The sequence below is a fragment of the Muscardinus avellanarius genome (assembly GCF_963383645.1).
Source record: "Muscardinus avellanarius genome assembly, chromosome: 4".
NCBI lineage: Eukaryota > Metazoa > Chordata > Mammalia > Rodentia > Gliridae > Muscardinus > Muscardinus avellanarius.
The window spans coordinates 72,994,121-73,011,247 of record NC_137789.1 but is presented as its reverse complement, the minus strand read 5'-3'; positions in this window follow the sequence as shown (position 1 = coordinate 73,011,247).

The window sequence follows — 17,127 nt, the reverse complement described above, 5'->3', positions numbered from 1 at the left end:
TGATCTTCTAGAAATCTCTGATTTTCTGTTTTATCAGGTTCTGATTTTGTGGTGTTGTGGGCATTCATTGCTCCAGTGTTATTCCTCTTTCCCATGATTTCAGAAGTTTGTGCCTTCTCTGGGTTCTTCCCTTGGGTCACTATGACTTCACTTAAGGTGCTCTGGATCTCGAGTCTGTAGTATCTCAGACCCCACTACTCCTTTACTGGGTTGTATCACAGAGTCTCCGACCCAGGGAGTCGATAGAGGCTGCTTTAAACTATGGGGGAGTGCCAGGTTGCACGTTCTCCTATGGTGTGATATCTCTGCCACCGCCACTCCCCCACTGGGTCAAGTCCCTGGGAGTACAGTACTGGGATTTCTCCTCTGTGGCCCGCAATTTGACTCACTGTTCTTGAGTATGCAGATGTAGCTGTACTGGCCTCAGTGAATTCGCTGCTGCTGCTGCCGGTGGCAATATGGCGCCGCTGCTACGCCCTCGGCCGTGAGGCTGGTGTATTTTTTCTTTGTTTTGAGTTCCACTCTGAGTCCCTGCAGCATTTGTTGAGCTCAGCCACTGGGAGCTTTAGATGCTCTCTGCGCCGAATAATCCTGCCTGGCTGTTCCGCAGTGGCTCACTTCGGCTTGCTGTAGCCATCCGGTGAACTCGCCGCTGCCGCTGACAGTAAAGCGCTGCTGCCGCATCCTCGGGCGTGAGGCCGGTGTATCTCCTCTGTGGCTCTAAGCTCTGTTCTCAGTCCACTTTCTCTCTGGAGCCTGGTGATTTTTTTGTTTCTCTGGTGATGGTGTTTTCTGGCTATGAAAGGCGCTGATTTTGTGGTAATGGAGATTGGTTGTTAGTGGGGCTCTTAAGCCCTGCTTTTCTCAGTCGCCATCTTCCTCTCAATTTTATTATGATATACTTTGATGAAGATTTACCCCAGTGTCTTTAGTTTGGGGCTATATTTTACTTCAGTTTTTGAAAAATTTTAGCTATTATTTCTTTATATATGCTTTCATTGGTCCATTATAGTTTCATACCACAATGTAAATCATGTTGACAATGGCATACATGCACATAAAACTTGATGGGCTTTCCCTTAGCTCCCTCTCTACCCTCCTCCTGCATCCATTTCTCCCTCCAAATTTAACTTGCAACATTTATGGGATCCTCAATTTCCAGGCAACTTTTCTTCTGTATCTTTAGCAACTATATCTCTTCTACATTTTTTCCTTTGGATGCTTCTTCTCAAATCTAACTTCTCTTCTCTAACTAATGCTATTTGTTAGAGGAGTTCTGTCTTTATTCATCTTTTCTCTTAACCCCAAAGACTTTTTCTGAATATATTAATCTGCTTGGACTACCATAATAAAATACTCTAAGATGATGGCTTAAATAAAAAAAATGTTTTTCCTCACACTGTGGGAGGCTGGAAGTCAAGGTACAGGCAGAGTTAGTTTCTTGTGAGGTCTCTCCCTTCCTTGTAAATAACCTCATTCTGTGCCTTTTCTCTATGCACATACACCCTTGATGCCACTTAAGCTCTTCATATAAGGACACCAGACCTATGCATTAAATCCCTGCCTTTTATGTCATTTAACCATATTGTATCCTTAAAAGTCCTATCTTCAAGCATAGTCACATTAGGATTAGGGTGGAGACATGATTTTTTCAGACACAAGTCAATCCATAAGATTGACTTACTTCACCCTTTTCATTCCTTTAATTGCTGACTACCAAGAAATACAAATCTCTCCTCCAACCGTGTTCCTAAGGACCAGCTCATATGTTTAAATCTCTATCGAACATTTACATTAGGATATTAAGCGTTACTCTATAATGTTTAAAATTAAACTTTATTAAGTAACTCTTTCATATCATTTCTTAAACTCACTTTCTTAGTATATGACTCATCTTTTAATCTACTAGAAAATATAGGAGCCCTTCTTGACCTTTTGCCTTTCATATGCCCACTGCATCTACTTGTTTGCCAACTTTTTATGTGGTTTATCTCCTTAATATTCTCTAAGTTTTTACTTTTTTTTTTTTTGGTGGTACTGGGGTTTCTGGAAGCCCTTCTACCTACGGGCTACACTCCCAGACCTATTTTTACATTTTTTTAAAATTTGGAAACAGGGTCTCCTAAGCCAGCGCGCGTGGCTGGCTTCGAACCTGCACGATCCTCCTGTCTCTGCCTCCCAAGCGCGGGGATTACAAGCGTGCGCCACCATGCCTGGCTAAGTTTTTACTTTTTATATTGTTTCATATGCATATTATATACCTATATATACATATATGTACGTATTTTATACTATTTCATATACATATTATATACATATACACATACACACATATATATATTATTATAGGTTGTCCTATATCTTGTCCCCAGGCTCACCTCCTTATAACCATATTCCATTTTGTTTGTCATGACCTATAAAAGAAAAATCTTAAGTACCTGCATATTAGCACTCTTCAAAGATTTTAGACCATCATTGACTTCAGAATAAATTCAAAATCCCTAACATGACCTATAAGCTCTTTTATGACCTTATGACTACATATCTTCTAAGTTTCTTTTTGCATCTGCTTTCATTCCCAATTCATCAATACCTAGGCCCTAAATTCTATAGTTATTAGCACATATTCTGTCACTGATTTCTCAGGAACCTGCACCAAACACAAGAAAAATTACAAGTAAGAGTTTGTTGAAGGGAATGCCTTAATAAATAGAGGGATGCATTTAAAGCTATTTACCCACAGGCTCATTACATACAACTGCAAAAATTCTCAAATATACTTTCATAAATTGCACAACAGATAACTATTTTATATTTCTGTGTCAGAAAAAAGTTACAGTAGAAAATGTATTGCTGTAAGAAAAACAATTACTTTTTTTTTTTGCTGAACTGGGTATTGAACCCAGGGGCATTTACCTCTGTGTTACACTCCCAGCCCACTTTTTTATTTTTTATTTTGAAACAGGGTCTCACTAAGTTTCAGAGGGCCTCAATAAGTAACTAAGGCTGGCTGAAAACCTGTGATCCTCCTGTTTCAGCCTCCCAAGTAGTGGGATTACAAATGTGCACCATTTTAATCAGCTAGAGATAATATACAGCAACTTAGTCTCATGCAGGGTATTTTTTAATTTTTAATCTTAAACTATAAGTCAGAGAGTTATTCAAGTGCAAATAGTTATAAAGACATTCAAGTTCATGTGATGCAGCTTGTCACAGTAATCAAGCATTTGCAGGGCCATATTCATCAAGGTTTCATTTCCAACTCAGTTGGATCATTACTTGATCCCCAGGTCTCATGAAACACCGTTCTTTGAAAGCCATTCAGCTCCTTTAATCTTAACTCCAGATTAAGATTTTATTGTCACTCAATCCTAACTCTGATACTTTTCCTACCACTTCTTTTTTTATCCAGTAACTCTTCTTTATAACTGTCTACCCAGATGCTTCTCAGACTCAACAACTTCCTTTCTCCTGTTGCACGGTTTTGCAGATATTCACAGCCAACATGGGCATTCCTTACCATCTGTGCTATCCCTGTCTTCAGGTGCCTCACTCCTTTGAATTCCTTCCTCCAGCTCCCCTGTTCTTCACACTACTTGCCAACTCCAAGGGTAAAGTTGCTCTACTAGGGTAAAATTATCACTTTCTTGTAGGCTGCCAGGCATATGAGTCTTGCCTAGAACAGAACACTGGCATTCTGCAACCTAAAGATTACTGTGACTATTCCTGCCAAGGGGAAACTCTTAATCTCTATGAAAAGTCTGCAGGGGGATATTTTCAATACACCCTGCTTTGAGACATGAATTACAATTAAAATCAGTGCCAATATCAATTATGACCAATCCTTCTCTTAGAGACTCAAGCTCACTGGCATATCAACCTTGATTTCCCTCACTTACCCTCACAGATAGGATGAGATCAATTATTCAGGGTTCCCATGGCCTTAAAGACCAAACCAGATCTTCATTTTCAAAAGGAAAATAATCTGGATCCTGAACCACACTTCTGATATTTCAGTTTTTAGTTTGATACTAGAACCCTATTTTATTCAAACCTTGCTATGACAGCTCATTTTATGTGTTAATTGAACTAGGCCATGGGTGCCCAGATGTTAGTTGTTGAAACATTCTTCATAGATGTATTTGTGAGAGTATTTGTAGATGAGATGAGCATCTGAATCTTTATATTGAGTAAAGCAGAGCACCTTCTCTAATGTGGGTGATCTTCATCCAATCCACTGAGACCCACATTAAACAAAAAGACAGCAAAAGCAAGATCTCTCTCTCTCTCTCTCTCTCTCTCTCTCTCTCACCATATATACACACACACACACACACACACACACACACACACACACACATATATTCTATATATTCTATTCAGGATATATATATATATATATATATATATATATATATATTCTATTCAGGATATATATATATATATATATATATATATATATATATTCTATTATTTCTCTTTTTCTGTAGGACCCCGAGTAATATCTCTTTCTAGTCTAACTGTTCTCTTATTCCATTGCCAAGTTGTCTTGGCAATCAATTGTACCCCATTCCATATACTGGTGCATATTTGCTCTCACCAATCCATTCTCTCCACCCTGGAACCATATTCCCATTCTCATCAGCCATATGAAGTCTGACTTCTTTAATGGTAAATACCTGCCACATTACTGTTTCTTCTTTAGTATGCTCCTCTGCATCCCCTCATACAAATTCCAGATAAGCCACTTACAAAACATCATTTTCTTCTCTCCTCAATCTTTAAATAGTGAAATCTTTCCATCAAAATGCATACGTTCCCAGGTCTGTAACTATTTCTACCCTGCCAATACCTGACTCAATATCTACTCCTTCTGATCTACAATGAGTAAAAAATGGAATCTGGGACGCAGTCACTACCTAATTCCTAATTAGATGGTGTGTTTTACAAAATAATAGCCCATACTTTTTTTTTTGTAGTACTGTGGATGGAACCCTTCTAACTCCAGGCCACACTCCCAGACCTATTTTATATTTTTATTTGGAAACAGTGTCTCTTAAGCCAGCTGAGGCTGGCTTTGAACCTGCGTGATCCTCCTTTCTCTGCCTCCAAAGCATGGGGATTACAAGCGTGCACCAACACGCCCAGCTTAACCCATACTTTTTAAATGCATGTGTCCTCTGGTAAAGGGTGAGGAAGGAGGAGGGAGGGGAGTAGAAGAAGGGAGAATAAACAGAATCAATGCATAATAAATGAATGTACAGAAATATTCAAATGATTCCCATTAATTTATATGATTAATATGTTAATAACTGTAATAAAAAGAATTAATTACTAAACAAAAAAACAGAAATGTCACTATAATTCAGTTCCTGAGAATAAAGTGCATGATAGAATAGCTTGCTGAGTTTAGTCCACAATTCAAAATGCTAATAAAAATTTGACCTTTTTAATTTATAAACTTATTCGAGTATTTCTATTTAATTCTTCCTAATAAAGCAAAAGTTATATACTACTTTTTGTATTTGCACACATTATAAAATAATAAAGAGGCTCTAAAAATTAAAAATTATTATTCATTAATGATTAAGAACTCTATTTTAAAACAACTTCATTTCAATATACATATAAATATAATTAAATTGTTATATGTGTATACATACTCAAAACTAATCCAACACTTTAACATGTTATTTTTCCTTTCAGTAATATGAGTATACATATACATATATATGTATAGACTTAGTTAACAATGAATTTCCCATTGATATATTGAACTCTAAAACACAATATACTGACCTACTAAAAATCATGAATGACACAAATAGAAGAAAAAGTTAATTGAATTGAATATTTTAGTATGAATGACATTATGGTACATAAGGTAAAATATAAAATGCAGAAATAATAACTTAATGACAATCTCCCTGACCATGCATCTGGGACTCTTTCCTTATCACTAGTATTAAAGATGTATGGTTAACTCTCACTTTGTACATTGTTTCTCAGAAGAATTCATCAGTAGCCATAAACTCCAAGGCCGTGTTTTCTTGAATGTTTAACTACAAGCCTGGAGGAAGAAAATCAGTGAATGAATGTGGACAAAGAAAAGAGAGAAAGAAAAAATTACCATTTACTAAGTCAGGCACTATGTTGATTCATAGATACTTAATTCACAAAACTATCTTAGCACTTTTTAATGTCCATTTGTAGTTAAGGAAACTACCTAAGAGAAGTAAACTAAGTTTTTAGAAAGGATAAACTTAGAGTGATGGAAACCAAAGTGTAAATCCAGCTCTCTCTGATTCCATACTTCTCCTATAAAACAGTATTTTACAAATATCTGGCTAATTGAGTGATGCATGCATGTATGCCTCTACCATCTTGTACTCCATTAAGATGTATGACTACAGCCGGGCGTTGCAGCGCACGCTTGTAATCCCCGTGCTTGGGAGGTCGAGATAGGAGGATCGCACAGGTTTGAAGCCAGCCGCGCTGGTTTAAGAAACCCTGTTTCCAAAAATAAAAAAGTATAAAATAGGTCTGGGAGTGTAGCCCGAAGGTAGAAGGGTTTCCAGGAACCCCATACCACCAAAAAAAAAAAAAAAAAAAAAGATGTATGACTACAATACACCAATAAAAATTTTAAAAACTCACCTGGCGTGGTGGCAATGCTTTTAATCCCGGGGCTTGAGAGGCGCGCTGCTTAAGAGACCCTGTTTCCAAATTTAAAAAAAAGTATAAAAATAGGTCTGGAAGTGTAGCCCAGAGGTAGAAGGGTTTCCAGGAACCCCAGTACCACCACCAACAACAACAAAAAATTTTGAGAATATACATATATAATTCCAATGTGGCTATAATACATATACATGGTATGTCCAATGTTTATAGACAAGAAGTCTTTATTACAAAATAGCTGTGCAGTTTTACCTAGAAAAATAGAAGAGTTTGATTATTGTTACATTTCTTCATTGAACACTGAATTTCCACTGCACTATGCTACCCTCTGGAAATAAATGAAGGAAGACCGTGAGTTCAAAAAGTTTTACTAGGAGAGAAGCAGAGAGCAAAGCAAATGCAGATTGTTGATAGAGTGTGGTAAGTAGACTGGCTCAGAGAAAGTTACAGCCAGTCTGGGAATGTCTGCATCTGTCTTGGAGATCAGGATAGACTCAAGAAGACACAGAAAAGCTAAGCATAGTGGTGCATGCCTATGATCCTAGTACCTGGGATGTTGAGACAAGAGGATCTTAGGTTCGAGGACAAGCCTCAGCAAGTAGTGAGCCTCATCAACCTAAAGAGACCCTGTTGTAAAATAAAAATAAAATATGCCTGGGGGTGTAGTTTGAAGATAGACTCTCTCCTAGGTTCAATCCACAGTATTAGTCCCCCATCCAAAAAAAAAGAAAAAGATTTCTTGGAAGTAGCTTTCAAACCACAAAGGACAGGTAGAAATCACTTAAGGAGAAAGTGTGAGAGGGAATTATGGACAGGGGTACATGTGCAAAGACACTGAGTATTAAAAAGGAAATGAGATTGCTTCATGAGACAGATAGGAGAGTTTGAGCAAAAGGGAGTCGTGTAAGAGAACCCACAATGGGTTGGAGTGATTGGTGCCTTTTGTATACAGAATTGATGATGTCACTCCTCCACTGAAAATTCTTTTTTTCCATTGTTAATTGAATAAAGCCTAAATTCCTGAACATGACATATAGAATTCCTGCCAGTTTTTCAGCTTCCTCCTCAATGAGGCTACTGTCCTTGCAGTATTCACCCTTTCCTTCACACCTACCCACATCTACCTATTCCTCTCCATAGAGAAAACTTTCCCACCCCTTCACCCACCCCCTCAGTCTGAATGTGACCTAATGGGAAAGGCTTTCTCTCACCTCCAGCTGGGGATAGTTTACTCCATTACACCTCTGATAACACCTTCAACTTTATTTGTTTATTTATTTATTTATTTATTTAGGCATTCATTCGAATTCTCCATTTTTTGCTGTTGCTTTTGTTTGTTTATTAGTGGATTGTAGTCATCATCTTAATGGAATACAAGATGGTAGAGGCATCCATGCACACATCACTCATTTAGCCCTTCCCCAATATTACCTGTGATAACACATTCAACTTTATTTTTGTAGCCTTGACTGCAACTGAAATTACTTTGATTATTTGAAGTTACTTTGATTATTATAGATCCAATACTTTCCTGTCAAAATATTGTCTTAATCACTCTTTATCTTTAGTACTGAACTCAATATTAACTATTTGTAAACACCCCAAAAGTTTATGGAATGATAAACTGTAAAGAGAATACAGAGAAATTTGGGAGTAAACAAGATATCTATAGAGCATGATGTGAAATGTTATTTTATTTATTTATTTATTTTTTTCACAGTACTGGGGATGGAACCCAGGGACATTGTACCTCCAAGCTACACCCCCAGACCTGTTTTAGTCTTTTCATTTCTAATGGCCTCACTAAGTAGCTGAGGCTGTTCTCGAACTGTGATCCTCCTGTCTCTGCCTCTAGAACGCTGGGATTACAAGTGTGCACCACCATGCCCAGCCTGAAAATGTTACTACAGTAATTTTTCTTTTTAGAATTTTACAATTTTAATTACAGCATTCAGGTAGGACTTTTGGGTAAAGCTCAAGTTTAAGAATAATTGGTATTGTGATTCCTCTTGCATGGTTTTTATTGCTGAGAACTACTTTGGCTATTCTGGGTTTTTTGTTGTTCCAAATTAATTTAATGACTGATTTTTCTATGTCTGTGAGTAATGATCTTACTAATTTAATGGAAATTGCATTGAATCTGTAGATCACTTTTGGAAGTATGGCCATTTTGATGATATTTAGTCTGCCTATCCATGAACATGGATGATCTTTCCATCTTCGAAGATCTTCTTTGATTTCTTTTTTCAATGTTTTATAATTTTCTTTGTAGAGGTCTTTTATCTCTTTGCTTAAGTTTATTCCTAAGTATTTTATTTTTTTTTTGTGGGAGATCCTGAGTGGAAGTATTTTCTAGATTTATTTTTCAGTGAATTTATGGTTGGTGTACAGAAAAGATTTTAATTTTTTAAGTTCATTTTGTATCCAGACACTTTGCTGAATTTGCTGATCAGTTCTATATGCCTTTTGGTTGAGTTTGTTGGGTCTTCTAAATATAGTATCATATCATCCACAAATAGTGAAAGTTTGAGTTCTTCTTTTCCTATTCGTACTCCTTGGATTTCCGTTTCTTGTCTTATTGCTCTCAGGTACTATATTAAAGAGAAGTGGTCTCAAGTATTATATTAAGGAGAAGTGGTGATAATGGATATCCTTGTCTTGTTCCTGTTTTTAGGGAGAATTCTTGAAGCTTTTCCTATTTAATATGATGTTGGCTGTGGGATTATTGAAAATTGCCTTTATGATGTTGAGGTATGTTCCTTCTATTCTGACTCTCTGCAGTACTTTTATCATAAATGGATGTAGGATTTTATCAGATGCTTTTTCAGTGTCTATTAAAATGATCATGTGATTTTTGTCTCTGGTTCTGTTAAACTATACTACAAAGCTATTGTAATAAAAAAAAAAACATGATACTGGCACAAAAACAGATACATAGACCAATGGAGCAGAATAGAAGACTCAGAAACAAATCCATACACTTACAGCCAATTGATTTTTGACAAAGGGGCCAAAAATATACACTAAAAAATGTCTATTCAACAAATAGTGTTGACAAAACTGGTTAACCATATGCAGAAAAATGGAAACAAATTCCACTTGCTCATCCTGCACAAGAGTCAATTTAAAATGGATCAAAGACTTGGAAATTAGACCAGAGACCTTGAGGCTTCTTGAAGAGGGCATAGGTCCAACACTGAAACACATAGTCACAGAGAAAACTTTCTCAACAAGACCCCAAAGGCACAAGAAACTAAAAGGTGAATCAATATGTGGGATTGCATGAAACTGAAGAGCTTCTTTATAGCAAAGGAAACTGTCAAGAACCTCAATGGAAAGCCAAAAGAATGGAAGAAGATTTTTGCCACACACTACTCCTCCAATAGAGGACTAATATCTAGAATATACAGAGAACCCAAGAAACTCAACACTAAGAAAACAAATAACCCAATCAAAAAATGGGCAAGTGAATTAGACACTTCATGAAAGAAGAAATTCAAATGGCCAATAAATGTATGAAAAAATGCTCAACATCATTGGCAATCAGAGAGATGCAAATCAAAACTACCCTGAGATTTTACCTAACTCCATCTCCAATTAGAATGGCAACCATTCAAAACACAAACAACAACAAATGCTGGCAAGGATGTGGAGAAGTGGGAACTCTAAGACATTGTTGGTGGGATTGCAAATTAGTGCGACCACTTTGGAAAACAGTATGGAGGATCCTCAGAAGAATGGGAATAAACCTACCATTTGATCGAGCGAACCCACTTCTGGATATCTACCCAAAAGAAAGGAAACCAAACTACCAAACTAATGCATGTGTATCTATGTTCATAGCTGCACAATTCACCATTGCCAAACTATGGAACCACCCAAGATGTCAATCAACAGATGAATATATTACAAAACTGTGGAATATGTACACAATGGAATTTTACTCACCCATAAAGAAAAACACAATTACACAATTACATGGATGGAACTGAAGGACATTATGCTAAGTGAGATTATCAGTCACAAAAAAGAAGATATCAGATGCTTTCCCTAATATGCAAATGCTAGGGAGAAATAGGTAACAGGAGGAAATCTAGATGAAGAAGGAAATCCTATAGAGGAGCAAATGAGGTGATCTAACTGAGGGGATGGGAGTGAAGAAGAGGGAAAGTCTCTAAAGCACATGATGTACTTAAACAAACATATCAAAGTCAATCACTAAGTCAAGCAAGAAAGGAGGGATGGGGAGGGAACGGGTTGGGGATCAGGTATGGGCTAATTGGGTGATGTGTGCACGTATGTCTCCACAAGTCTTTTATCCCATTAAGATGTATGACTACAACACACCAATAAAAAATTTAAAAAAGAATAATTAGTAAATGCTAATTGACATGATTTCATCATTATACATTATCACACCATAGCCCATTAAGTATGCACAATTAGTGTGTTAATTAAAAAGAAAGAATAAAATTAATATGTTTTTAAATTCCTCCTTAAATATTTTAAGAAGAATTAAAAATGGCAGTTGGTAGATAGAATACTGAAAGCTATTAGAATTGATGCAAGAGGCAGTATCAACACTGAATACAAGAGGGTAGAAGGAGCAGGAAGAGAAAGAAGGTCTGATAGGAATAGTTTAAGAGAGCAGAAGAAAATGAAAGTAGGCATCAGATATCAAGGGATGAAAACTTTTCAAGAAGAAAAACATCTTCTGCAAAATACCTTTTTATTTTTTACTTAAAAGAAGTCAAGCACTAAGGTCTGACTATGAAGTGTTAGGTTTTGAAGTTCTGAAGGTTATCAAACACCTGAAAGAGAGACATGATAGGAAGAAAGAATAATTCATGCGTTCAATCACTTTTCCAGTCTTAAGGACTTGACCAAACTCTGGAGCCTATACTTGTTGGTAGATACACAACAATACATGAAATAGAAATATTTTCTGTTTTCAACTGAAAGTAGTTAAACCAGGGCATAAATTTATCCTCACTGCAATGCAAGCAGCAAAATCCCAATTTTCTTATTTCCAGCTGCTTCAGGTATTTATGTTACCTACCTGGCCCCTAGAGGCATGGGCTACTGACTCTTAAAAAACAGTGCAAAATGTTATGACCAGTTACTTTTTAAATTTTTTTTATTGGTGCATTATATTCATACATCATAGTGGGGTAATAAAAAAAAAAGACTTGTATAGACATACATGCACACATCACCCAGTCAGCCCCCATTCAATCCCCACCCCCTTCCCTCCCTAACCCTCCCTCCCATGCTTGGCTTAGTGATTGATATCAATAAGTTTGTCTAAATACATCATGTGCCTCAGAGAGCTTTTTTCCCACCTCCCCTCCCCTCAGTCAGATCGCCTTATTTGCTCCTCTATAGGCTCTCCTTTTCACCTGGGGCTCCTCCTGTGACTATTTCACTTTAGCTTTCACATATTAGTGAAAGCATCTGATTCCTTACTTTTTGCGACTCACTTAGCATAATATCCTCCAGTTCCACCCATTTCCCTGAAAATGCTGTAATTGAATTTTTTTTTATGACTGAGTAAAACTCCATTGTGTACATATCCCACAGCTTTGTAATCCATTCATCTACTGATGGACATCTTGGCTGGCTCCATAGTTTGGCTATGGTGAATTGCAGCTATGAACATAGATACACATACATTAGTTTGATAGTTTGGTTTGCTTTCTTTTGGATAGATACTGAGAAGTGGTATTGCTGGGTCAAATGGTAGATTTGTTCCCATTCTTCTGAGGATCCTCCATACTGTTTTCTAAAGTGGTTGCACTGTGTGTACAAGAAAAACTCCTCTATTCCTGAAGGTCAGGAAAATTAAAGATGACAGCAATAAAAAGAAGGAAAGCTTTGTTTTAATCAAAAGGTAAGACCCTAAAAACTGAATGGGTGTTAACAGAAGAATTCAGGAGTGAAAACAACAAAATAAAATGCAAATGAATATTCCCTCCCACTTCCATGTCTATGGTTTGAGGATGCAAGAAGAAATAGCCTCTATGTGGTGTTACAGCCAAGTCTGATAATGAAGCTGATTATATTTTTCTATATAGAGAGAGGTTGTTCCCTGCCCTCATCCACTCTGTTTATCCCCTGATTTCTAATGGAGACACATCTCGACCTGTGAAGGACCAAGGGAGTCTTTGTGAAGCCCCAACTATTCTGAGCACTCCATTGAAGAAATACAGAGCCGAGCAGCCACCTGGGAGCCTCCCTCTGGTTTCTCCTCTGCTTTTACCTAATATTCCTAATTTTGACCCAAAAAGTTAGGGAGAGTAAATAAAATTAGCCATAACTTCTCATCAGCACATTCAAATTATTGCAAGGTGGCCCACCTAAATTATCTGAGATAATATGGACGATTAAACTGGCATTTTTTTGAAAATTCCAAAATCCATTACTTGGTACATGTAGCACATATGGAGGGGGAGGGTGCTGGGGAATGAACCCAGTGGCATTCTACCTTCAGTCTATAACCTCTGCCTTTCTTAATTTTTATGTTGAAACAAGGTCTTGCTAAGTTGGTGAGGGTCTCTCTAAGTTGTTGAGGCTGGCCTCAAACCTGTGATCCTCCTGACTCAGTTTCCCAAGGACTGAGATTTTAAGTATGTGCCACCATGTCTGGATATATATTATATTTTAATATGTTTTTATGCAGTAAAGAATTTTGTGCCTATTTTTTGCTTTGTCTCTACATATTTTATTTATTTTTTGCAATAACAAAATTTTCTTTTGAGATGGCAAACCAGAATATTTATTTATGGAATCCCATCTGGTGCCAAACCACTTGCCAATAGAAAGGTGACAAACATATTTATTTGCCAGTTTTAATTCAATATATTATTTATGGTGCCGTTAGAAAGTATTAGACCAAAAAAATGAAAAAATTACTTTTACCTTACTGTGCAATTAACTTTTTTCTTTTGTGATACTAGAGATTGAACCCAGAGAAATTCTGGGACATTCTGCCTCCAAGTTACGCCTCCATCCTTTTTTGTTTTTTTTTTGTTTTGTTTTGTTTTGTTTTGTTTTGTTTTGTTTTGTTGTTTTGAAACAGGATCTAGCTAAATTTATGAAAGCCTCACTACCTTGCTGAGGCTGTTCTTGAACCTGTGATCCTCCTATCTCAGCCTGCCAAGTACTGAGATTACTGGCCTAAACCAGCACACACTGAATTTTATCTCTTAAACCATTAAAAATGGAATAGCCAACTTCTGAGTTTTTGGATCTGTAACTGTTAGTGTTTTATATGAAGGATGATAATAAATTAAGAACACAAAATAGTGTTAAATAAAAGAGGGAAAGCTAAGAACATAACTTCCTTTTGTCAGGTGTATGGTACCCAATTAAACACCCGAAAGGGCTCTTTCTTTAATGTATTTGCCATCTAGTCTTTATTTTTACCTTTTTTCATCCAACAAAGCTTGTTCCTCATAATGCTTAAAATCTGTCTTCCCATCTTTTTCTAATTTTCAGAGTACAATTAACTAATATAATATAAAAATCAAAATTTGGAGAAATATACAAAGCAAAACTTTGTTAGCATTTTGCATTTATATGTACTCATAGAGTTTCCTCATAGTTCTTGTTGTTGTTTGTCCTCACATTTGTTGTTGAGAATAGAAAAGAAGTCCTCTTTTCACATGGTGCTGCTATTTGGAAAACCAATGATAGTTCACACCTGCACAGAAACTTAAAAACCTTCCCAGGAAAATAGCCATCTTTTCCTAAGGAAAGTCAAAAGTCCACAGGAGGCTTTTTTATTTTTAGATAAAGATAAAAACCAAAAATTCTAGAGTAGCTTCCAATAACTATATCAGAAGTAGAGTTAAGATCAGGGAGGATGCTTTATAAGACCACCATGAGATCCTCCACACTCAGTGTTTGCCAGACTAGTTCCCAAGAAACATGTCTGAAATTTAGGAAGACTTGCTGCAGAAAAGTAGCAAGTACAATCTCAAAAGCTCTTGCATGAGTTTTCTGTCACACACTGAGAGCACAAGGCAGCACTCCACAGTAGCCTGTCACATGGGGCCCCATCATGGGGAAAGGCTGTTTCTTTATTTGGATCTAAGACAGAATTGGGAAGCCATGATCACAGAGAGCCAGAGCAGGTACCAGAAGAGAGGAAGAACTAAAAGAACTTGTTCTTCAGAGCACACTGTGGATGCTCTCAGGGCATGTGAGAAGATTGGTGAAGCTTGATATTTACAGAGTCAAAGGAAGTACAGGCAGAGAAAGTACTTTCCTTGAGTATGCCTCTAGTTTTGCTTCCATGATGATATGGCCATGGGAAACAGGTTAAATAATTTACTTAGAGCTTGTCATTTTAAAATTGTAATGTGCACTAATCATTATACCAGGCAACATTTATTGAATACCTACGGAAGAGCTATTTTTAAGCTCCAATAACTGCCCATCATAAATTATAGTTGCACACTTAGAGCTCTATGTTGTTTATATGAAGTATCTTTTTTGACCTTTACTTTATGAGGTAGGTATTAGTACTATCTTTATCTTATAGATTAAAAAGAAAAAATACAGCTTAGAGAGTTCAAGAAACTTGCCCAAGTTTACAAAGTTTATACATAACAATTCAAAATTTAAATCTTATCACTCTGACCACAGAACTCAAACATTCAAGCAGCTAACCAATCAAGTGGGTTATAGAAGATGAGAGATGGAAACTATTAGATGCGCTAGGTACTCGTAACCTATTTCAAATGTAGAGGAACCCAAGACATATAATGGAACATAGCAGCTTTGAGGATAGAGAGGTGAGCTTACTCCAGGACATCTAGATAGCTCTGTATAGTTAGTTAGTTAGTTAGTTAGTTAGTTAGTTGTAAGCTAGTTATGCAGCACTGGGGATTGAACTCAGGGGGTTCAATTTTCAAGCTCTACCCTCAGCCCTAGTATGTGTGTGTGTGTGTGTGTGTGTGTGTGTGTGTGTGTGTGTGTATGTATAATTTCAAAACAGTTTCTTACTAAATTTCTGAAGGCCTTGCTAAGATGCAGAAGTTGGCTTCAAACCTAAGATCTTTCTATCTGTAATCCAATAATTGGGATTAAAGTTGTACATGACCACACCTGTCCTAGCCCTGAAAATTTAACCATGAAACTTCTCAAAACGAAAGTATCTCATGGTTTTTTATTGCTTCTATAAGGATGTCACTGGTTTCTTGCTTAGAGATAAAAAAAAAAACACAAGTTCCAGTACCTTTAATATGCTAATTCAGCAGAGACATGGTTGGGCCCTTGATCATCAAGTCTTCACTGAGCATTTACTAAGCTCTCACTATGTCATGCTACATGGAAAGGACAGGCCCACTGGCATGTATGTGAGCAGCACAACTCCCTTTCTGGATGGACAGGTCCTTGTGGGTGAGGGTAGGACTCAGCACAGAATGTTTATAGTCTACTTGTATATTTCATTTCTTGTCATTCCTCCATGGCACCTCAAATTCCATATCCATTCCTTTATGCAATTTCTACTTGGTGAGGTCCCTATTTCACTTCAAAAGCATAGCGTGGGTGAGGTGATGGCAGTGCCAGGAGAACCAGGGTTTACACAGCACCTTGTTTGCAAACACAGCATCTAGACAGGCATTCTGGTCCCACCCCTCACTCCAGCCAAAATGTAAGCCCTCAACTCCTCACAGATAGCTGCTGGAGTGACCACAAATTCTCTTTGAGATGATTACATCTCCCTCTCTCTGTTCCCACAGTTCTTTATGTAGACCTCATTACAGTATTTATTGTATCATGCTTTATTTTGGCATTCAACATGTTGATTTTTCTACTTGGAGAGCAAGAATGAATACTATGATAGACCTATTAGAATGCTTAGAACACAATAGACACTCAATAAAACATGACTGAATGACAAATTCAAGAAAATGTAGCTGTATTATGCCTATATATGGCACTTAATACAGAACTTTGCACATAATTATGTTTGTTCAATATGACATGAATAAAATACATAAACAAAGAAAAACATAACCACATGACCCCTGACTTGTTCCAAGTTAACTTCCTCTATATTTTTTATGATCTTTCAGATTGCACATTCCCAGTCTTCCCTCTTTTTTAGAAAATGACACTGTTATGATTAGATATAGAACGTCCACTGAAGAGTTCATGTATTAATGTTCAAAACTGATAAAATTAAGTTATGCAGGTTGTAATGTCATCAGTGGATGAATTCATTACGATGGGTTTACTGGGTAGTAACCTAGACAAGTGAGTGTGGCTGGAGAAGCTGAGTCTCTGTGGGTGTGGCCATAGAGACTGCTTTTGTCTTTGAATTCCTTTAATCACTTGCTCTCTTGTTTCTGGCCTCTGTGATGTGAGAGCAGAGCCCATGCTCTCCTGCTCTTGCTTCCTGCCACCATGCCCTGAGCTCTGCAGACCCTGCCTGATATA